Raw genomic sequence first — 24,189 nt, 5'->3', positions numbered from 1 at the left:
CATTAAGAATTTATATCCCCAGTTCCCAAGAATCAGAAATCACAGGAGCAGCTCCTGTGCTCCTCCACTGTTTAAAGACACAGACAAAATAGCCTAAAGAGAGCCTGCCTTGCACAAATCAGTATTTTACTGTCATTTACTTTTTTCTTTAAATTAAATGTTATGGCCCCTCACAGAAAACAAATACAGAGATTTCAGAAGCACATGTTTTAGAGATGTATAGATATCTGGCTGGCAGAACATTAAGTCTGAAATTGCTGGTTTCTGTGCTGTATAATCAGAGGGCAAAAGAACAGCTGGTTAAAAGGCAGTTCTACTAAATACTCATTTTACACTGCATCCAAGTTGAGTTAACTTCAAAGTTCTAATCAGTAACAACAAAAGTTTAAAAAGAGCAAAACTAAGTCACTTCAGAGCACGGCTGTTAAAAAGAACACAATAAAAATCCCTAACACAGCACCAAGATTCTGAGCATCCCAGCTCCGAAAAATACCCAAAGCCAGCGCGAAGGGCACAATTCACAACAAAGTGAGACTGCTACTGTTTCAGAACCTACACAGAATCATTGACTGGCCACAAATGAGGAAGCACATGGAAGTACAAATGAAACAAGTCCAACGACACACCCTCCTTTGTTCGCGGCAGGAATATTTACACTACAAAGCGTTGAGGCAAATCGCCTTTAGTTTCAGGCGCTGCTCATTGGCCGCCGCGTTTCATACACACACACGCCTGGCAGAGTTGGAGTTTCGACTGTCACACAGCAGCTCTAGATTGCAGGGCAGGCAGCAAGCCAGAAAACCATAGAAAACAATTATTTAATGGAATTATTCTAATTGAACTGATCCTCCACAAGATACGTTTGTTGTGAACAGGGCAGATGTGGAATTTTTCACTCCACTGTAATTCAGTGAAAGCTGAAAACCGGCTCCCCTCACAGCCAGCCCTCAGTGCAGCTGCCTCCTCCAAGCAGCAAATGGCACAAAGAAAGTTATTCTCGAGCATATGAGGGCGAACAACTGGTACAGGAGTTCGGAGAGAGCGACTTTTAAGTCACCACTTGACTCTCATTCAGCTGGTAGTTCAATGGCTTCGGTGGTTTCCTACAAGCAGCCATCCACGCCACAGAAAGAACACAAAACATCGGAGAATTGGCTCTTTGCTGGCAGTCCCAGCGGAGACCCCGGGCTGGGAGAGGGACACGGACCCCCGGGCTCGGCACAGCCAGGGGAAGCCCACAGGACTCTGGACCCCTCTGTCCCAACCCAGCACGGCCAGCCCGGCACTTTCCACCACATACCTGAAGTATTACAAAGAACAGAAGAGGGAGCAGGTACAGGGAGAGCGGCGGTGCCAGAAAGTCAGATTAAAACAAGGGCTCAGCCATCCAAATCCTCCCTGCTCCCGACCGGGGCGGCACTGCCGCCTCCCACCTGGGCAGAAAAGGGGGTTTCTCGAGGGGGCCTCCAGTGTCCGACCCCCCAAACACCTCCCCAGGCCCCTCAGCCCCAGCCCCACTCTGGCTGTGGCCCCTCACTCTCCTGAGGAAAGCGCCCCCCTCACCGCCGCCACAACTCATACCAGCCTTACACTGGGACCCAGGGACATCTCCACAGGGCTTCCCCCGGGCTCCCTCAGCACTCCCGGCTCAGCCGCGTCCCGGCCCCTCACAGCCCCCCGCACGCTGCCCCCTCCCCAACAGACACAGCAGGGAACCTCCAAAGACAGACAGACACACGCACGCACACACACACCCCTCCGCCGGGAGTGGAACAGTCCGGAGCACCCCAGTACCCTGCGGGAGCCGGCTCCCGCCTCTTCCACCTCTCCGGCCCCGCGGGGGTGCGCGCCCCCGCCCCCGGGGGAGGATGGTACCGCCCACCTCCCCTCAGCCCGCCGGAACCCGCCCGTTTCAATGGAGGGTCCGGCGCGGCATCTCCACACACACGCGGCCCCCCCCCCCGCGCCCCGGCAATGGATGGGTCCAGCCGGCCAACCCCGGGGGCCGCACAATGGCCGGAGCAAAGTCCCGGCTCGCCCCTACCTTTTCTCGGCTTCCTCCTCTTCCCGGGGCCTCCCTCCCTCCCTCCGCCGCCTTCCCCAGCGGCGCGTCCCTGCTCGCTGCCCCGGGACCGGCGGCCTCCGACCAGGAAGTGCCCCGGTGTGACACCGCCGCTATGGAAACCTCCCCGCCCCCGCCCCTCCCACAGGGCTGACCCGCCGCCGCCATCTTGGGCTGGGGACGAGGCGTCCGCCCGGAGCCCCTCCGGGAGAGCCGGGGCAGAGCGGGACAGGGCGTCGTGTGGGGGAAAGAAGGGGGAAAACACAATGCAAGTCTTGTGGCCTTCAGATATATCGTGGCTGTGCTGCCAGATCATGGAAGACCCCCATCATGGAAACCCATTCTCCTGTGTCCAGGTCTAGGCTGCTCCATACAAGGAAGACAAGGAGCTGCTGGAGAGGGTCCAGCGGAGGCCACAGAGGTGATGAGGGGTCTGGAACATCTCTCTTTTGAGGAGACACTGAAGGAGTTGGGCCCGTTTAGAGAACACTGAGAGAGGATCTCATCAATATGCATAAATATCTCCAAGGCAGGTGCCAGGAGGATGGTGCCAGACTCATTTCAGTGGTGTCCAGTGACAGGGCAAGGAGCAATGGCCATAAACTAAAACACAAGAAGTTCTACCTCAACATGAGGAAGAACTTCTTTCCATGGAGGGTGGCAGAGTACTGGAACAGGCTGCCCAGGAAGGTTGTGGAATCTCCCTCTCTGAAGACATTCCAGACTCACCTGGGCGTGTTCCTGTGTCGTCTGCTCCAGGTGACCCTGCCTTGGCAGGGGGGTTGGACTGGATGATCTCCAGAGGTCCCTTCCAACCCCAGCGATTCTGTGGTTGTGTGTTTTGATTTTCTCTGGCAGGAGGGTTGAAGCACAGCTCCATGGCTGAACTCGGGCTTGTGTGTGACAAGGACTACCACAGGATTGCCAGAGAGATTGTGGAGTCTCCTGCACTGGAGATATTCAAGAACCACAGGGACACAATCCTGTGCCGTGTGCTCTGGGATGGCCCTGCTTGAGCAGGGAGGTTGGACCAGATGACCCACTGTGGTCCTTTCCAACCTGACCCATTCTGTGGGATGGGCTATATTGCTCATTCCAGCTCTCCTGGCATCCTGCACCCATCACAAGAGCTTTGATCCTAGCCCTGCCTCTTCCTTAAGCAAGTGCTCCCACTCCCTGTGTGCAAATTCCTGGTGCATTTACATCCCTGTGCTTTGCATGGGGCAGTGGAGCCGGTCCCAAACAAAACTGGAAGGGAGAAAGCACAGCAATGCAACTAACATTTTGACATCTCAAATGCCACAGCAGTGTCATGACCAGAAGAGTTTAAATCTTGGTTTGAAAACAAAACTGTTGTGGTTAAGAGGGAATTTGGAGTGGCAATAAAATAGGGTGTTACATTCAGAGCAGAATTAAAATAAACAGTACCTAAAATGTAGTACCAAAAGTTGTCCAGTAACGATAGGAAAACAGAGCAATGTCCCGTAAATGTTTTAAACAATCCTGTGTTTGAGCCACAATTATATTTAAACAGTTTCTATTCAAATACTAACCAAGGAATTTAGCATAATCTACAAAATATAAACACTTTAAAATAAGCAATTCCAGACAACTTGCACTAGGAGTTGTGGGGTTCTCGACTTCCAATATTAATTTTTATTAAATTTTGTAATCCTAGGACATTTCATGACAATTTGTAGAACACATTACTCCATTACTCCAGGATAGATTAGATGAGTTAAATAATTATTGACTGGTTAGCCAAAGATCAGTAAATCTCCACAGATATTTCCTTTTTTAATAGGCTTTCTGTCCTCATAGTTCTCTCTTATTTTAGATGAAAAAGAGCTTGAATAGTGTTACTTCTGGAAAAACTGGAAGTATCACCCCTGGTACACGTAATCCCCATGCCAGCACATCTCACTGCCTCCAGGAATGTGGGAAATCTACATGCTGTGCATGAGCATGGCTGCATGTGACACCCATTTCATGTAGGAGAAAAAGGCCAAAGGCAGTGAGACAGAGCAGCCCAGATTGCTTTTGTCCAAATTTCCTCTCCTTGTGCAGAGAAATTGTAACAAAAACCAGAAATGTATTGCTTTGCAATATATTTCAGAAAATAATTGTGATTAACTAACCTATCAGTATCCCATCGATCCCAAGAGGGATACCGTGGTCGGACCTGGCTTATTCCAATTTCAAGACTTAATTGTGTTTTTAAAAATTTTAGAAGGTGTTGGGATATAAAAATATTACTTAGCTTTCTGCCAGCTAGGGATTTGTTTCCTCCCAAAATGGCTAATGAGTTAAGATGAATGTCTTCCACAGGGAGCTCCCTGCTTCATCAGAACCATCTCATTTCTATTTCATGCATTCTCAAACTGTAGATCATCGTTTTTGTTTCCCCATATGCTCTTTGTTTCCTGTTGCACTACTATAACTGGGATGTGGAACAGTTCTGAAATCACAGCTTTCCAAGCGGCTGACAGTGGGATCATACTTGTTTTATCACTACTCCCACATACAAATCCTGCAATATCATTTCCAGCAACACTTTGTTTTTTATCACAGTTCTTAGTCTGAGAAAGTGTATCCACTCACTGTTATTTATAATGCTTAAAGGTCCATGTGGCATCCCAAGAACATAAAGAGACGCTGCCTGTGCCTGTGCTCTTTGCCAGGAGCGTGCTTTGGGAATCAGGGAAACCTCACATGGTTCTCCATGTTGTATCTACACTGTTGTATCTACACTGTCCTTAAACTGGTCCTGTGTGCAGCCTGCCAGCCGACCCCATGCTGACAGGCTTCGTGAGACTCCCAGCGTACCAATTTATCTTCCATGTCACGTGGGCAGAGTGAGCAGCGTGGGATACACGGTGGAGAAGTTGCCTGGGTCCAGTCCATCTGCTCTCTACTTGGAAAACCTGCAGCTTGCTCACCAAGTGTGAACTTCAGTTGGAAACATGTAAGAGACATTTAGAATCACATTTACAACCTTTCCGTAAAATTCCTTTCTGAACCAGGAGTATCTGCTAATGTCAGGAACGTTCAGGGGTTACCTCAAGAGATGACCTTGAAGTTCAGATGTTGCAGCCACCTTCAGCTGGGTCTGGAGCCACAGAAGTGAAGATACTGAACCTGGTGCAAACTAACACCTCATTGCACCGAGCGGGCATTGGGATGCACCACAGGGGTACAGGGAGACAGCTTTGTGCAGGCAGCAACTCAGTCAAACTTTAAGTCCCCACCAAAACCAATGGCCAAAACTAATTAACCACAGTGGTAATCACAACACCACTCCAGTGAGATTTGACAGGTTCAGTGTAGCAGTCAGGGATGTCGTTACTGCACAGACAACAGTGACGACCCAAAGCCACACTCTCTCTTGCTCAGGATATCCAGAAGGTGGATATCCACTCATGGATATCCACTAAAAAAATACTTACCTGGCGGGGGTAAAGACAGTCCTGGTCAGTCTCCTCGTGTGCCATCCCAATCCCAGCACAGCTTTTCCCTCAGAGACCCACTGGACTCCAAAGGAACACAGGAATTCATGCTGCAAAAGCAACGAGATTCCCATCAGCAGCCAATCCTCGGTGTGCTTTGCCCTCTGGGGTATTTTTAGCTACAAGGCTTATGAAACCCATTCTCTTCAATAAAACAGCATTTTAAAAAATTAAGCAGAACACAAAGCACATGTGCAGAGTTCTGTGAGCCAACTGCAACATCTGGAAGTAAATCTGTCTGTCTGCAGGTAGTGATTACAGCCTGCCCTCACTGTATCCATGAGCTTCCTCCCTTGTGAGGCCTGCCCAGCAATGGGACAAGGGCATGAATTTGATGACCCGGGCTTTGAATTAGGAATTGTGGACTGGAAGTCCCAAGAACTTCTGGAGCACCATCCTGTGGTGCAAAGGCACCCTAAGGCAGCCTCCCTAAGGCAGTCCATTGGGCTAAACATATAAATTCACATACGAACACATGATTAGAGGTCTGGAGCATATCCCCTGTGGAGACAGACTGAGAGAGTTGGGGTCATTCTGCCCAGAGAAGTGAAGGCTCTGGAGAGACCTTAAAGCCCCTTGCAGTACCTAAAGGGGCTCCAAGAGAGCTGGAGAGGGACTTCTGACAAGGGCATGGAGTGACAGGACAAGAGGGAATGGCTTCAAACTGACAGAGTGCACATTTAGATTAGATGTAAGGAAGAAGTTCTTTCCTGTGAGGGTGGTGAGGCCCTGGCACAGGTTGCCTAGAGAAGCTGTGGATGCCCCATCCTTGGAAGTGTTCAAGGCCAGGTGGGACTGGGCTTGAAGCAACCTGGTCCAGGGGAAGATGTCTCTGCCCATGGTGGAGGGTTGGAACTAGATGATCTTTAAGGTCTCTTCCAACTCAAACCATTCTGTGATTTGGTGGCACAGCTACAGCCCTGAAGAGCTTGACTTTGGCTTTACAAAATTATGCATTCTGTGAACCGAAAAGACCGCAGTTAGTAGAATTTTCTTAGTCCTAAAATTATTTTTAAAACTGGTTTTGGACTATTCTTTTCCAAGCTGTGTTTGTGCTATAGGTTTGGCTTAGTTTCTGTGGTGTGTAGGATTTCCAGCATATTTTCCGTGGCATATGGCATTTCCACTTCTGCTTGCAGATCGTTTTCAAGGCACATGAGCTAATGGGTGTTTTTCTGTGTCACTCAAAATACGAACCATTTATGCACAGGCATGTACCTGGAGAGTGAGCGGCTCAGAAGATCCTGCAGGTATCCAACACACACAAACCTGTCTATTAGTCTTAAATTTAAACATCTGCCTGTTCAACCTCTGAGACTTGTCACTTCTGAAACCTACAGTAGTCATTACAAAGGATATCACTTCAAATACCCGATTTGAGGTGAAGTGCTTATAGGACTATGAACAATAGCTGGCAGATGGCTATTCTTTACAGTATCATGAAGTACATCAATATTTTATAAGCTTAAATGCCCTCAGCTGCCGTACCACCTGCCGGGTTTGCTTTCGTTTACTTTCCCCAAAATGCAAGTGGTGGGTGACTGTTTCAGGTGTTACTTCCAGCCCATCACTTGCCTGATCATGCCATGGACATTTGCAGGAGCTTTGCATCCCCCAGCTCTGCAAAACTGATGATTTAGGCAGAGGTTTGCCTGTACAGCATCAGCCACCCTCTGATCTGGAAACACTGCATTGCACAGGAAGGGCTGTGCTGAAAGCAGGGATGGGAGTGGGACTGGGAGCAGGAGGGTTTGCCCTTTGCTTCACTATTGAGTGCTGATGTCATTTTTCTGGCTGCCTAAAGGACTGTTTTCCTTTCCATTGGGGTTGTTCCCTTGCCCTCACCCAGTCCCATTGTCTGCAGGCTCCCTTGGTTTGCAGAGGTTCAGGTTTCACCCATTCAGGCCTCTCTTCCTGCTTTTGGTGACTCCTGCCATGGGAATCAGACTTGAATGTGTGCAGTGCTTGCTGCCTGATGAAAGGGCATATTTCTGTCCCCTCTGTCTGTCAAGGAGATTTTCTTGATCTCCTTCCTTTTTTTCCCAAATTTTCTGTCTCTTCTAGCATTTTCTTGCCTTTTCCCATTTACATCCTTATGTCTTATTCTTTCTGTTACATCAGTACTCTCTCATTTCTTTCTCTCCCCTTTTATATGTTGATTTAGGTTTCAATACTCTTTATGAAAAGTACACATGGAACAGCATTTAATACACAGTACAAAGAAACCTTTTAAAAATGTCTCCTTAACACCAAGTAGTTTTTCAGTGAACTGAAAAAACGCACAACACCAAAAATGTGTCACTTCCCTGTATATCCCATGTCATAGAACTTCCCAGAGATCCTTTTCTACATTGACTACACAGACAATACAAGATGACTGTGCACAGCAAATACAAAAGCCTTGCTGAAGAAGGCACGTGTGGCCATATCTAAACTGAAGCATAGGATGGGTTTAAAACATGAAGTGGAGTATTTTCCTGAATCTGAATTTTAGATTCTTGTTAACAGGATTTCATCCTGCTCCCACAGCAGAAGGAGAAGGGATTTGGTGAAAGAGAGGGAAAAGCTGTAATCAAATCATACAGCTTTCAAATCAAGGAGAAGTAGAACATAAAACAGAGGAAGAAAAGGAAGGATAAGAAGACAGAAGATTAGATTTTATTGGCAATGATGTACAACAAAACAAAGCATCAGCTTCATCTTTTGTGGTTTTCCAGGACAGTAGCTGAAAGATATGTTTTTTTAAACTGCAGATCTGATGTAGAGTTACAGCAAGACAAGGAACCAGGAATCTCATGACAGTATTTTATAGAGTCAGTGTTCAGAGCACAGTCACTATTAAAGTTTATTATCAGTCACCCATAACCACCAGCATGTCAGAAGTAACTCAAAGTTAACAGAAATAGAGTCATTTCTTAGACACCAACAAATTTAAAATCCTCAAAGGGATTCATTTTCATGAAGTTACAAGCAAATGAAAACAGGAGCCTGTAATAAAATGTGTCAATGCTCTGTGCTGTGATAGTGTATCCTGCAAAAGGTGTAATTACTTGTCTAATGTAGTGCAAAAGTTAAATCTTTATGACCTTTTCCATTTGCTGCTGAAATGAGCAGAGAAGAGTAAATGACTGATGGAGCAGAAATATGTTCAGTTCGATCAGGTAAAGCTCCTTGTGGAAGATCAAAATCATTTTTTTCCAGCAATGTGGCATTTAGAGTTTTTCCCTGCTTATGCAGAATTTATGTAGCACAACGTGAAATGGGGGATGCAAGTTGGGCTTTGCTTTTTTCCTTCCCCCTCTGCCTTGAGCCATCTGTGTTCGGTCCAGCCTCCTGTTAAGCAGAGTGAAGGTTTCCTACGAAGCCTTAACTGCAGGAATAGCTTGCCAGGGAAATGGAAGTCCTATGGCACTTATCTTTTCCCTAACCAAGCCCATATGGAACCATAGAGTGAAACGAGCCAAGGAGAGAGTGGCCAAGCTGTTTCACACCTGTGAGGAGCAGAGTTTGTTTCCCAGGAAGGGGCCATTGCACAACTGGCACCCAGGATGCCCAAACACGGGACGTGAGGTAACTCACATTCCTGGCCGATGAAGGAGATGTGCTCACAGATCCTGCTGGGGCTGGTGTTTACACCAGGTACCCAGTTTCAGGGAGCCACGGTCCCTGCATACAACCACCGTTGCTGATAAAGGCACCCCTCACCTTTGGCAAACAAAGCCAGCTTTCATCTGTAAAACAGGGTGAAGCTTCCCAAACTTTTGGCAAATACCTTTGGAGTGTAAGCATGCTTTATCCTTTTTATGCAAAGAAAAGCTTTCTGAAAGGTGAGGTATCAACCACCAAATAACAGGCTATTTTCTCGAAGTTTCCTTACAATCCAATAATTTACTATCGCATCTGGAGTTATTTCTCCTTCCGTAACCTCAAGATAATAAGCAGGATTCAGTCTGACCACACTTCAGATCGATCAACATCATGAAAGGTGGATTTTCTTAAATACTGGGTTGAGGGGAAAGTGAATTTGTGCAAGGACACACATACCTTGAGATATATGAGCCAATCGGCTTAAAATGTTGTTTTGCCCTGACCTGACAAGACTTGCTGTCTGGCAACACATAATCTCTTTGAATGTACTCCCAGAAAGGTGATGGCTGTTTGAAAACCCTTCTGAACTGCAGTTTATCTCGATGGCTGACACCTTAATAGAAACGACAGAGCTCTGCGGGAGCCCCGGGACGAGCAGGTATTAATGGGAGTTTGTGTTGATTCAGGGGAGAAATGGATAAGGAAAGACTCAGAATCAACTTGTTACAGGTTTTGTGCAGAAGTTTAAAAAATTGTGTGTCGAGGATTTCGAAGCAGACACTGCCAATGGGGACTCCTATTTCACTGGATAAAGCCACAGGGCTTTGTCCTGCACATCAGGATGTTTTCCTAAGAGCGTCCTGCTCTTATTCGTCTCCGTCAGTGCGATTTAAAGTTGTGCATTTAAGACTCGAGTAAGCTCCTTTGCAAACACTCTTGAGAATGGGATCAAAATGGGAAGAGATTACAAGTAATCTAATTATGTTACGTTCCATTTGAAATCCTTCAGTGTAAAAATTAAAAGAATACGACACAGCTTTGCAATATGCTGGAGTTCACATGGAAGTGGCATGAGCATGTGGGAGTGAGGCAACATGTGAGAAAATATCATGTGTTGGGTGTACAGCAACGTTCACTTTAAATAATCTAACCCTGAGGCCTAGAATGGTTTGGTGAACTAAAAATAAATTCTAAGAACTTTACACCCTCTGTCATTAATGTGATGCTGGCCTTTGCCTCTTATTGTCTGGCCACAGCTTATGAAAAAGCTGGAAATCAAGAGGTCTTGTATCAAAAAATCAACAGCAAACACAATGTTGGTCAGCAAGGTTGTGCCTGGAGCAGCACAGACACTGAGAATTGACCTCTATCTGCTCATGGGACAGACAGTGAATGCCTGTTGCTGAATGGTCTGTACATTTACACCATAACATTCACCTTCCAGTAAGGGCTGTAAGAACATCCATAGTCACTAGAGACTGTTTTGAGTCATTCTTCATTTCACAGTCTTTCAAAACTGCACAAGTTAATTAAATTAACTTTGTAGGACAAGAAGTTGTAGTTTCACTGCACCACCTTATGATCCACACTGAATCAGGCCTCAAATTATGTATTGAAAGTCTGATATTCACGTGTTCCAAATGTACTTGGAAGGAGGATCTAGAAAGCCCTGAGGTCTCACTCACCTCATGCATTCATTAAGTGCTTCAGGGGATCTGGTGGGAAGCTTGGGTGTGGTACTTCCCCACCACATCACCACCAGCGCTCCTGATCCATGAGTGATCAAATTCAGAGCTGATTTTGTCACTTAGGTTTTGGAATTAAGGCTGTCCTTCCTAGATTTGGGCCAGAGCACCACCCAAATCCTGAACTGTGCTGTGAGGTTCCTCAAAACTGGGATTGTAGAAAGTTCTTCAAAACTTCTTGTCCAGCTCTATTTTTATTATCCTGAGTTATGTCAAAACTGGGATTCAGAAAACAGGTTCCTTTTCATTTTGAATTCAATCTACAAGTTTAAGAAGTTTCTACAAAATCCCCCTAAGAAGGAGAATGTTGGATTTCTCTTCATATTTTCCTCTGATTTTAGAAAATGGATCAAGCTTGAAAATTCAGACCTGCATTCTGCCCTCCACCACAGGACTCACGTTCTAATTCACTGTAAGACTGCAGATCATTTGCCAAGGCTCTTTCTAGCCCAATTCCAGACATTTGGGCACATCTTGATCTCATGTTGCAGTCTGGGTCCATCTGATCACAAAAGAGCAGCGAGGGAATCCTCATGTTATGGTATGTGCTCTACAACCAAAAGACACAAATACAGTTAAAACAATGAAATAAGTTCTGTACCAGTTGCTGGCCAGATGGTATTGTGAATTGTTATAATTCATCAGCAAAACAGAGGAAGGAAGTGTTTTAAAGCAAGATTATATTATTTTCCTTAAGTTCTTATTATGAAATCTTCCTGAGGTGAACTTTCAAGACTTGAAAACCCTTCCAGAGGGGATGAATGGAACAGGGCAAACCGGAGATTTGCTGGGGAGGAGCTGAAAACAAGAGAAAAGAACAACATGCTGGTGAAATAAAGGAAGAATCCTTTACCAAGCTTTCAGTTTGGGAAGACAAATGAAGAAAAATCCAAGTAATAGGGAGAAAAAAAAAGTTGTACATAAAAATATATGGTGTTTCTGTCCTCTTAATAATTCCAGATTGGAAAGCACTCAGGGTCTTCCCTCCCACTGGAGGGAAATAAGCCTGAAAGCTGAGAAAGCAGATAAGGCCAGCAGTGACATATTCACTATATAGAGAGGCTGCAAGATTTAGCAAATTACTTCCAGCAAAGTGCCTCGAGATCCTTAAGAAAAAATGCTGAGAAAAATGCATTTTATTTTTGCTGTCATTTAAGAAACAAAATACATTTGAAAACCATGTGAAAAAATGTGTCTTAAATGAAAATGACCCCTGACCATCAAGTTCACTCCAGTCAAATAAAACACATCCTGTTTTTGTAGCTTTTTTATACAAGGCAGATCCTGCTCTGTATAGAATTTCTAGCCAAGGATTTGACCCATAGTTGAAATTTTATTAGAAGCAGGGGAGGAGGTAATGGAAAATACATGGTGCTGCTCCTGCTTCACTTATGATAAAGGGTGAAATCTGAATTTGGGAAAATATAGAAAATGGAGTAAGTTCATTGTACTGTCTAATTAATTTTTTTATTCTATATCTAATTTTATATATTTTAATTACATATATAATGTCTAATTAATTTTTAAAAAAATTTAATTAAAAAAACGAACTGAACTAAAATTAGTTGGTACAAAGAGTTTAGAAATCCTCTGGCAGGACCAACATAGCCACAGTATCAGTTAATTAAATGACACAAAATGTTTCACTTAAAATACATCCTGGACTTGCCATACAGTCATGGATATCTGTCACAAAAGCTGCATCAGCCTTTCCTTGTAATTTTGTTCTGGAACATCTGCATTGAGATAGAAAAGCACAGTCGTGTTGTGTCCTGCACCAGTCACACCCAAGTCTTTTCCATAGGAAGATGGAATCATTGGTGACCCTCCAACACCTTTATTGTGCATAAAAGAATCTTTTTCCTCCTTGTCTAGAATCCGTGGGAGAGCTGGGAAAAGCCTGGCATGTGCAGAGGCTCCGGAGAAGCTGTAGGTATGTGGGGCCACAAGTGTATCTAACCACTGGTTTTGTGAGACTGCTTGTCCAGAGGCTGCTGAACTCTGTCCTACAGCCTGTTTCCTGCAGGAAGTCAGCCCAGAGGATCTCCACATCCAGTCTCCACTTCAGGTGGGATGGACCTCACTTAGCCTGAGGTGTCTGCAATGTATGTGCCTGTATGCAAACCAGGTGTCTGGGCTCCCACCCTGGGTGCTGGAGGGCACTCAAAGGGCTTGAGGGCACGAGGCAGCTCATTATAAAACACTTACGGGTGACTGGATTGATTCCACTCTAAGCTCCACTGACCAGCTCTCCATTGATTATACTGGGAAAGAACTCCATGAGTCCTTGCTCAGGTGTGATCAGCAGTCAGTGAATCCTGAGCCCTATCAAGCTGACAAGCCCCCAGTGCCTGTGACAGCCAGATCCCAGGTCAGCACCTACGTGCAGACACCTAAATTTAGGTGTCTTAATCTGCTGGCTGAGTCTAACCTTTACATTAGGTAAATGAATCTGCTTCCAGCCAACTTTGTGGAAACACAGGTTTAAAATCCAGATTTGAATGACTTTGATGAAGCAAATGGAGAGAAGTAGAGTGTTCGGAAAATATAATCTGAAGTGCTCTGAGAACTGAGTATAAACCTGTATAAGAACCAAACAAGAATGTGCTCTGTCTGTGTGGTATCTTGTCTTTAAATATACACATACCTCCTACTCAGCTGCTCAGATGCCAGAACAGGATCTGCCTTTGTAGAAATAGATTGGGATCACTTGTCCTTTTCATGATTATAAGCTCATTTTCTGAGTAGTAAAAACACACTTTGTCATTGTTCATCCTTACTGACAAGAAAATGTTTACATCAACAATCCTAAAGATTCTTGGTATTTCTGTTGCAAATGAGAATCAAGGATTTATAGGTTTTAGTGCTTTCAGGTGGTGGCATTGTGTACCCATGTGCTAAACACTTAGCATTTATATAGAGTAGAAAACATCAGGCACACAGTCTATTTTTGCAAGAGATGGTCTATGTAACTAAATGTTTTCAAGGCTAATTAAAGCATTCTCATACAATGACGATGAGTGTCAGACAAATACCTTGTAATCAGGCAGCACTCCAAATCTGCTCCTGTGTTCACACTGGATATTGCTGATAATTACCCTCTTCCCAATCATATTATCATAGAAAACAGAACTGGAAGGGACACTGAAATGGACTCATCCACTGCATTCTCCTACCCTCAGCTGGATTAGCTATACCTGAAGTTTCTAAGTACACCTTTTTAAAAAATATATTAAAATAATCTCTTGTCCTTTATGGGTTTTGTTGAGGATTGGACAATATTTGATTTCCTTTTGGGGTATGGGAATTGTTTGGATGAAAGAAATAGGTCAAAAAATCCCCCACACTTCTTGGTTTATTCCGAATCTTGGACAGAATGCAGCTACAAATTACCTGTCCATACAAAGAAAGGAGACTGGCTTTTTTTGTTCCAGCTGTCATGTTTGGACATAACTGGAAAGGGAACATTAGACTTGAAGATATGGAGAGGAGAATTATTCTTCATCTACATCCTACCTCTTCCTACAAACAGTAATAAAGTCTCCTAATGATAATAACAGGTGTCCAAGAGCCAGAAAACTATTTCTGAGTAATTTCAAGTCATGCAGGTCTAATAACAGGAACAGAACCAAATTATCCTCTTGGATGCATGTCAGTCTTTTTTTTACAAATGAGTGGAAGCCGTAGGTGTGCAGCTGAGCAGGATGTAGTTCACAGCCTGCAACATTCCTTATACCTGAACCCCTTCCCATGGTGAATCAGTGTGAAGCTATAAAAAGAAAATGGGGATTCCTCAAGACAAATTCTAATCCCTGCTCCAGCAGAAAAGAGCAGATGGAAGAAACAAACAGTGTGTTACAGGAGAACTCCCCCAGCGCAGGACAAGTCCTGAGGTGGCCTAGAGCTGATGTAGTGAAGAAACCAGGGGACATCAAAACATTTTTGGTTTTATATCATGTGATCAATGAGGCTGTGAGCAGCCAGATTTAATTTAAAACCAGCATTAGAGTTGCTCTAGTTTAGCTTGTGTATACCCAGCTTTAGTACCTAAACTTGATATTTTCAAATATATTTCAAATATATTTTCAACATATTGCTGCAAACATTGCTCTGTGTACTCTGTTTCACTCCTTAAATCTGCTTAAAAAGGAAGGTCAGAAAGAGAAAAAAAAAAACTATAGATGTTCTGTCTCACATCTATAGCGAGAGCAGTCCCCATTTCTGGGAGAGCTAGGTCTCAGATGGAGAAGAAGCAAGCCCTGAGAGCAGCTGCTGAGGCAGGAGTGACAACCACCCCCAGAGCCACTCTGCAGTGCTGGCTCAATGTTCACCACGTTCACTGGGTGTTTGTTCCAGCCCCTGTGCTCAAAACCTCTTACATCAGCTTCATTCCACTCCTGTGACTGTTACTCCCAACAATCCTCTTTTCAGAATCTCTTCTCCTTTCTCTCTTCTTTCTGTTGGTGTTCTCAAATTGACTCTCACATCACCAAGATACTACATAACCTACGTGCTTGCTATCAAATTACAACCTTCACTTTACGAATACATTCAGCTGCTTTTCTGCAGCTCTGAGCATTTTTGGAGCAGGGAGTACAGTGTCTTGTAGTGGGGAGCCTTGTACTTTGTCAGCCTTAGGCACTCATGTAATAAACGATTTACCATCCTAATGTCCCTGTAATTTCACTTCTATAGGTTGGTCCAGACCTAGGCAACTGATTAGTGCTAATGTGCACCGAAGAAAAGTAGTTGGTGTTCCAGTATCAAAAAGCTGTGCAGTTATGTACTTAGGCTGCTCTGCAGTTTTGGGGATACAAGGTGCTGCCTGAATTCCATTTTGTGCTGTTATGGCTCTGAGATTGCACAGATATTATTATCATAGAATCACAGAATTGTTTGGGCTGGAAAGGACCTTAAAGATCATCTGGTTCCAATGCAGTTTGGATAGCACTGCATAGCCAAAAGCTGAAAGTAAGTCTTCATGAACTGTCATGAGATGCCACTGCATCAATGCTTGAAAATTGCTGTGCCAGGTCCAGGAAACCTGGTGCCAGCAAAATCCATAAGAATCCAGCCACCAGCTTCAGGCAGGACTGAGATTCAGCTGGCTTGCACAGTCAGAAACTCTTCTACCTTCAGCAATTCAAATGAAACATTGTGCCACTGTCAACAACCAAATGTGTACGTTCATGAGAAACATGCAGAACTAGAAAAACTTCACAGCCATAATTAATTCATAGAATCATATTTCATTTGCCTCAGATGTCCAAATATATGCTGTTCATCTTCCTGAAGGTTCCTGCTGGGAATAGCAGTGTCAGCTGAGGTGCTCAAGTTCCTAGAGCTGAACACACTGAGCACAAAAGGTACTTCTGAAAGAAGAAATAAAAAAAGGTCATAGAATCACAGAATATCCTGAGCTGGAGGGGACCCACAAGCACAACGATCACTGAAGTCCAAATTTAAATAAATTACTACCTAGAAATGGCCTTCTTTTGCCTGCTCCGGAACTAAGCACGTAAATACTAATGAAGGAGAAATGCAGGTGGCCATGTTTTAAAAAAAGTGATATATTAAACTACATTATTTTGAAGAGACCTAGCCAAACCCTCGTGTTTGCATACTGTACAGATCTAATTGGACAAATCATGTACCCTTATTTAAGTAGGATGTAAATTGAGGAAGCATTTGATTTCCTTGCCTCTGGTGAAAAGGGAGGTGGAAATTGGCTTGCACATTTCTCTTCTGCTGCCTTGTGAAACCCAAGCAAAAGTTTCTATCACGAGTGGTGTGAAAAAGTGAAAATAAAAACAAAGATAAACTAGTCAGTTGGCTGTTTAAAATAAATGGAAGTCTAAAAATTCACTAATGGGATTAGTTCATTAAAATATTCACTGGTAATTTGTAAGTCCATTGCCATATTATGAATCTTTGCAGTACTAATTGGTTCAGCTCTCAATAAAACAGATGAATAATGATGAAAACCTCTAGGTTACTGTAGTTGTTTTTGTGCAGGAGGCTGTTCATGAAAACAGCAGTGTAATTTTAAATGTAGGAGTTTAACATGATCATGAAGGTTATTTTAGCCTGGTTTCCTGTGGAAATGTGATCAGACTATTCGTCTCCTGCTACATTTGACAGCAGGTTGGGGTTCTCAGTGATCCTCAGTATCCACCTCTCCTGAGAACAGCGATGGCTGGACAGAAACTGGAGACCCAAATTACCACCTCGAATAAGAGAAGAGCCACAGACTTTGTGTTCGACCTGCAGAACCCCAAACTCCTCACACCACAGCACGTGTGCTCCGGGAATGGTGGGGGAGTGAGAGGGTTGGTGACACGTGTTGTGTTAGGGGTGTAGCAACACAGGTTCTTTCTCCAATTACAGAACTAGCAAAGACTGTTTACTGCTAATTTGAATTCTGCCAGGCACTGTCACAGTAACCCTAAATTCCCCTTATATGTAATCCCTCTCTCTCAGTGTGTCTGTTTGGCACATACACAAACACCCTGTGTCTCAGCTTCCTTCCACACCCCATAACTCCTCTCGGAGTGAGAGGCAGGGCTGGGGCTGGCTCCAGGAGATGAGGATCGATGGACACACACGTGCTGATGGATCGGTCGGCAGGTCACACAAGAGAGATGATCCCTGAGCTTCTGCTGCAGCCTTTCCCTCAGGGTAAGCATTTGTTTCTGTCTTTTTTTCTCCTCAGCAATAATTTTTCCTGCAACCTTTAACATCTCTTCCAATCTCCTTGATAGATCTGGGGGACTGGCAGACATAATTTGCCAAAGCTTCTTTTTTCCTTCAGAAGTAAAATAATTCTTTATTATAAAAATGCCCCTTTTAATGTGTGGGTTAGCATTCCCTAAATACAGAACAATTTTCTTTCCTCATTGTGTATTAATGTTTCCTCTGCCTGGAAACAGGAATCACGAGCACTTTGACACAGAGAGTGACAGGATGTTTCTCCACAATATGGGACAGCTGTGTTGGATCAGGCCATCGCCCCCTCCTTAGTGCCAGCACACTGTGAATTTAACATGTGTGGTCTTGATAAGATAAAAGGGCACTGGAAGAGTATCAGGGCCAGCTGCACACCCTGAGCCCAAACTGCTGCCTGGCATTTCCTACCATAAAGAAAATACACACGAGCACTTGGCAGCTTCCCTGGTGACTCCTGGTCCTGCCTCATGGTTGCCACATCTGTCACAGCACGAGGGAGATAAGATGTAAGGTGAGATAAAGTAAAATATAGGCCACTGAGATAGGTAAGTCACTGCCAACCCATTAATGAGCAGCATTCTGGGTCAAGCCCCTTGCAAGAAATGTTTCACCTGAGGACACACGAAAGCCTCCTCCTCCTCTTGTCCCAGTCTGGCATGGACATGCCCAGCTTCAGCTCCTGACTGAACTAATTTTTTCTGGGACTTTGTAAACCTTTCTACCCGAGATGGCTGTTGTCTGTGGGCCTTCTGATGGTGGTGGTGCCACCAAGGAACTATTAACTATTAGGGTTCTGTCGTTCTCATGCAGTATTCTTATTGGATAAAAGTCCAATTTTGTTGAAAAATAAATATTTTCCCCGGTTTTAATATGATGGTTGTTATGAGATAAAAAGGATTGAAAGAAAATGAAATGAGCTGAAAATTGGCCAAAGGGCAGGAAACAGGTAAACGGGAAGAGTCCAGAAAATTCAACATATTTTGCTACAGAAAAGAAGTTACTTACAGAGGGAAGGACAAGGTGGGTAGAGGGTGAGAACTGTCATTTGCAGAAGGGGCTGAGAGCAAAGCCAGGCCACGATGGCTGTTCACAAGTATAAACAACTTACGCCAAATTTTTGCTCTTAGCCCCAAACAGCAGCTACAATTTACCTCTTCATTCACAGCAGTGTTTTTGTCTAACCACGGCAGAGAGACACTGACACCTGGAAGTGAATCCTGAGATACACTCAGAGGATTGTCAGGCTGGGAGGATTCTGGCCCTCTGTTCTTCCAGCCCAGTCCCTGGGCTGAGATCAGTGTTTGTACCTTTCTGTACAAATACAATGTACAAAATGTACATTGTGGCTGAGGGGAATGCTCACACCACCTGCAAGAGGTATCTGACCTGTTTGCCTCAGCTCCCAACTGTGCTGATTTTGGCTGGGACAGGAGTTAGTTTTCTTCACAGTGGCCTGTATGGGGCTGTGTTTTGGATTTGTGCTGGAATCAGTGTTGATAACACAGGGATGTTTTTATTATTGCTGGACAGAGCTTACACACAGTCAAGGCCTTTACTGCTCCTCGCCCCACCAGCGAGGAGGCTGGGGGTGCACAAGGAGCTGGGAGGGGACACAGCTGGGACAGATGAGCCCAACTGCCCCAAGGGATATCCCAGACCTTATGACATCATGGTTGGCCCATAAATCTGGGAGAAGAAGGAAGGGGGGAATGTTCAGTGATGGTGTCTGTCTTCCCAAGCCACCATTACAAGCGATGGAGCCCTGCTTTCCTGAGGGTGGCTGGACACCTGCCTGCCAAGGAATGAATTCCTTGTTTGATTTTTCTTCCGCGTTTTTTTGCTCTACCCATGAACTGTCTGTATCTAACACACAAGCTTCCTCACTTTTACCCCTCCCACCCTCCCCCCAGTCCTCTCGGAGGAAGGGAGCAGGAGCAGCTGCGCGGGGCTGAGTTGCCAGCAGGGGTTAAACCCCGACTCTGGTGCAATCAATAGAGAGCAGGAGAGCTGGAAGCAGCCTGGAGAGGCACTGGGAGCAGGCGGCTAATTTAGACACTCTGACCAGCCCTGCGGGGGAGAGCACGTCCCTATTGATCGTGTAGGGAGCCTTGCAGGATTAACTATCTAAATTGGGAACCTAAGGTTAGCTGCTGTGAGGGCAGGAATGAATGCCACCTTTTTTCCAAGCCTGTTATAGCCTCACATATAGTTTGTAATTTTGATCATTGTTCACATCTTGAGAATCTCACAATTGGAAGGCACATACAAAAAAATCTAAAGATAACGCCAGGGAAAGATAAATTGCTTTAAAAGTGAGGACAGTGAAAGATAAAAGATGAGTGCGGGGAGGATAAGAGAAAAACAGCAAATAAAGAGGAACAGGGATGGGTGTAGTGACAAAAGGGTCGTTCACCTGGTTCGCAGGCTGAAGGGAAAATAAGTAGCGTCCATTCCACGGAGCAGTGCTGCCACACAGTGACAGAGGAGCAGCATCTGCGAAGATTTGCAGCAGAATTGACACTGGGGGCTTTATGTCTAATATCGAAAGCAAACAGGACACTGGACCGTTTGCCGAAGGAATGCAAAATGTAGTGGCAGGAGGCAGCAGTACTGCCAGGTAAGGACCTCATCTGAGCCTTAGTGGCAGGTGTTTAGCCTGGTTCACAGGTTACTAAAAATTCTCAGTAGCAGTCATGGAGTTAAAACTGAATTCAAATCCTTTATTTTATCAGAATAATCAATAATTTCTTTTTTAAAAAATTACTTTCTCATAGAGTACACACTAAACTTTTCTGATAGTCTCCCAGACTTTAATCCTATAACTGGTTTTTAATTACTACTTTTAGTAATTAAAGGCTTTCTAAAGAGAAGGTTGATGTATTACTTAGTCTTTCTCTAACTAAAGTATAATAATATCTCTTCAAAGGAAAAAAAAACAAGGCTAGAACCCAAAGGAGGTTTGGTAGCAAAGTCTTGTGAATTCCAGGTGTAGACAAAGTAAAGTGCCCTTAGCTTCATGCTCTTAGAAAATTCCAGCCCAAGTGGGTATTTTCCTGAAGTTTCTGTACTATTTCTATCCCAACACGAATACAGAAAACATAAATAGTCTCAGGATACAGTAAAAAATATTACTTGGACAGCACCCATCATGTGGTGCTGGGACTCAGCTCAGAATTCTGGCTAAATGGGAGCAAAAATGTAAAATCTTTTTTCACCTTTTCTTTAGTCAGTGCTGGAGGGTTCCACATCAGAGAGCCCATGATGCACTTGTCTATCTCTTTGCTAGCAGAACTCACAAAGCAGGAAAATAAATTATTTTCTTTGGCTTGGGTGCAAGAACAGGGCCCTGCTCTCCCTGTTATCCTGGAACTACTACACTCCTGACCAGAATTAAGCAGCACTTAAGTTCTAAAGGTGCTGAACCCTTCTGGCTCCCAGTGGGATTTGAATGCCTTCAGCAGCGTTGAAAAGCAGGTCACAAGATCCTCTGGGAATGCCAATGTTTCATGAGAAATAATTTGCATGAAATTCAGCCAGGGATGTGTCTGCCCATGTTCCATAGAATAGTCCCAGTTTTTCATCACAGCACTCCAATTGATAGCTAGAAGTGTCTTTATGGATATATTTACCCATTCACACATGTGCATGTGGACATGGTTTACATTTCAGCCACATCCCAACAAGTTCTGCCTTTGCCCTGGGATGAGCTGCTATTTATAACAGCAGGTGCTCCTGCAAGATGCATGTCCCTTCTGGGATCACTGAAAGCCAAGGAAATAAAGACCCAATTAAATACCTGTGCTTCATAAAGAAAGGGATCCTGTATCTTTATTGTCCATGCAGGCTATTCAGCAACATTATAATGGAGATCCCAGCAGCTGAGCACAGCTGAATCTCAAAACATCCTTTCCTGCACAGTGTGATACCCTCAAAGTTTCTGTAAGGATCATATCCCTCCTCATCTCCCTTTTTATTTTACATGAAGGATCAATACAGCTAAAGGTTAGAAAAGCCCTGTCTGGTACTTGCAGTCCTGGCTCCTAATTGTCTCCAGTTGGAGCTGTGAGCTCAGCCATAACCACAATGCTGCTGGCAAATGCTATAAAAAGGAAATCTGCCTGAAATTGGAAAAGTTTTTTTCAGTACTTTCTCAGAGAAGGCAGCAGCAGGTCTGCTAAATGCGTTGGGGAAGCTGCAGCCAAAAAAACAGTCTGTAATGGGGGTGGGTGTGAAAGGAAACATGAGGTTGTCAGTCAAAGTGAAAAAGAACAGAATTTCCAGGGAGCTGGAAACACTATATAAAAATAAGCTTTTTGGAGAAGACCAAAAAAATTTCTTTCCTTGGAGATGGACAGAAAAAGGACAAGCAGATGGAGAAAGAGAAGGCACTGGAAGAAAAAAAAAAATAAGGTTGTATCCACAAGCTTGAAAGAGGTCACTGGTTGGAGTTGCAGGGGATTGGGAACTCTTCCCTGAGTGTTCTCTATGTGATGGCCTTTGCCACACCAAGCAGGGACTTTGAACACTGCTGAGATCTATTTAAGATGATCTCATTTGCTTTTAAATGGATTTTTTTTTTGGCTACAGATTCCTATCACATATTAAAAGCAAATTTTGGGAAAACTTTTCAATGAATGACCATGAGGCACGAACAACCATGAGAAAACAAAGATGGGCAACTGGGGAAAGGCCAGAGCAGAATTAGCTCTCAAGCCTGTCAGTGTCCTTCAACACTGAAACAGGTTTACAAACCCACTGTTGCTCTCACATTAGAGCCACAAAGCCCAGGGATCCAAGGGCTTGTGTTAGACAATATAAAATCAGTAAGCAGAAAGTGCATCTCCACATTAAGCTACTGTTTGTATAAGTAAATATATTATTAAACACAAAATTCAAGTGGTTCTTTTATGAGGCTGATGCTCAGAACTGAGAAGCCTCAATAGCCACTAGAGTCAGAAAAACTGCAGGGGTTCAACAGACAGTGATGAAAACTGGAGACACATCTGGGAACCTACAAGCACTTGGCAAGAACTCACAAGAATAGGGAGATCAGGAAGCAGGAGCACAGATCTATATTTACAAGGAACATATGCTGGACATATATCTATTTCATTTTAGGGTACCTGTAACTCCTGGAACAAGGCTGCTTGCTGTTTGGGCCTGTCAGCATCTCCCCTGGCAGATGAGGTTGTTCACCAGCTGCCTCACGAGAACAGCTGCTCCCTTCCCAGGAGACTGCCTGAGCCACGTGTGACAGGCAGGGGTCATTGCTCTTGGGAGTGAACAGAGAACAGAAGAATGAAAGAAATGGGAGAGGTTATATTGCAAAGTGACATTTTCTGGAAGAACTATTTTGAGTAATTGGGGTCTGCAGAGAGTCGTGTGTTTCTCAAACTAGAAAGACTTACGATGCATCGTGCCAGCACTTGGCAAAGGAGAGCTTTGGGTTTCAGCAGAAACACCAGTGGAGAGGGACCCACTTCCCCAGATCCAATCCTCTGGTAACCCAGGCAGGGACATCATATAACCCCTTTTAGAAGCCTCCTGAGCTTCCTCTTTGTCTTCTCAGATGGAAAATGCTTGTCCTCAAGACAGCAGCCATAAATCCTTTTGTATTTGTCTTGCTGGACTCAAGGAACAACACTCCCCTCATCCCTCATAACAGAGTCTGTTCTGTGCTGTTTCTATTTTCTCTGCCCCTCTTTTAGCCTGGCTTCTGGAATGTGGGTGACCAGAAGCATAAGCAATAATTAAGCTATGAATATATATCCCTAAAATACTTTGAAATTTAAAATCACATTTGAAGTTTAAAATCACCAAATCACCTCTTAAAATCACATTTGCCTTTCTTTCTTCTTCTTCTTCTTCTTGCATGCATCATAGGGGCCACAGACTGACTCTGTGGAATCAGTTAGAACACACAAGGTCTACTCCATGACCATGACTATGATGATGAGCTCCCAGTGAGTAAACTACAATCTTATCAATTCCTAAGTATATGACCCCAAGCCCCACAGAACTGATTCATCCCATACCAGTTACTCTTGGCCTTGAAGCGATCTTTCACAAGAAGCAGAGCATCCCCCTGTACTTGGCACTGGTGAGGCCACACGTTGAATCCTGCGTTCAGTTTTCAGCCCCTCATGACACAAAGGACATTGAGGTGCTGGAGCATGTCCGGAGAAGAGAACGAAGCTGGGGAAGGGTCTGGAGCACAAGTCTGAAGAGGAGCACCTAAGGGAGCTGGGAGAGTTTACCCTTAATAAGAGGAGGCTCGGCCATAAACTAAAACACAAGAAGTTCCACCTCAACCTGAGGAAGAACTTCTTTCCATGGAGGGTGGCAGAGCACTGGAACAGGCTGCCCAGGGAGGTTGTGGAATCTCCCTCTCTGGAGACATTCCAAACCCACCTGGACGTGTTCCTGTGTCACCTGCTCCAGGTGACCCTGCCTTGGCAGGGGGATTGGACTGGATGATCTCCAGAGGTCCCTTCTAAGCCTAACGACGCTGTGATTCTGTGAATTCTGTGATTCTGTCGCCTCATCGCTCTCTACAACTCCC

The 24,189-nt window shown here is 44.5% G+C and overlaps 1 protein-coding gene and 1 long non-coding RNA gene across 4 annotated transcripts in view; both read right to left on the bottom strand.

Annotated features, from left to right (window-relative positions):
- USP6NL (USP6 N-terminal like) overlaps window positions 1–2,138 on the bottom strand; it is a 116,437-nt gene extending 114,299 nt beyond the window's left edge. The window contains exon 1 of one of the 3 annotated variants that reach the window (XM_039386235.1): window positions 2,045–2,138. The gene's annotated coding sequence lies outside the window, so the exon portion shown is untranslated. Of the gene's footprint in view, window positions 1–1,581; window positions 1,628–2,044 lie in introns of those variants that run through there. The other 2 variants (XM_039386241.1, XM_039386242.1) reach the window with 2 other exon arrangements.
- Window positions 2,139–5,058: 2,920 nt separating this feature from the next.
- Window positions 5,059–23,845, bottom strand: LOC120324252. The gene is made up of 3 exons (XR_005565424.1): window positions 23,663–23,845; window positions 22,751–22,899; window positions 5,059–5,618 (listed from the first exon to the last, which is right to left on the bottom strand). It is a non-coding gene; the product is annotated as an uncharacterized LOC120324252 (long non-coding RNA).
- Window positions 23,846–24,189: the final 344 nt, after the last annotated feature.

This window comes from Pipra filicauda, unplaced genomic scaffold (assembly GCF_003945595.2).
Source record: "Pipra filicauda isolate LSUMZ 115617 unplaced genomic scaffold, ASM394559v2 scaffold119_size3216105_pilon, whole genome shotgun sequence".
Lineage (NCBI taxonomy): Eukaryota > Metazoa > Chordata > Aves > Passeriformes > Pipridae > Pipra > Pipra filicauda.
This window is presented reverse-complemented; position numbering and strand designations above follow the sequence as displayed.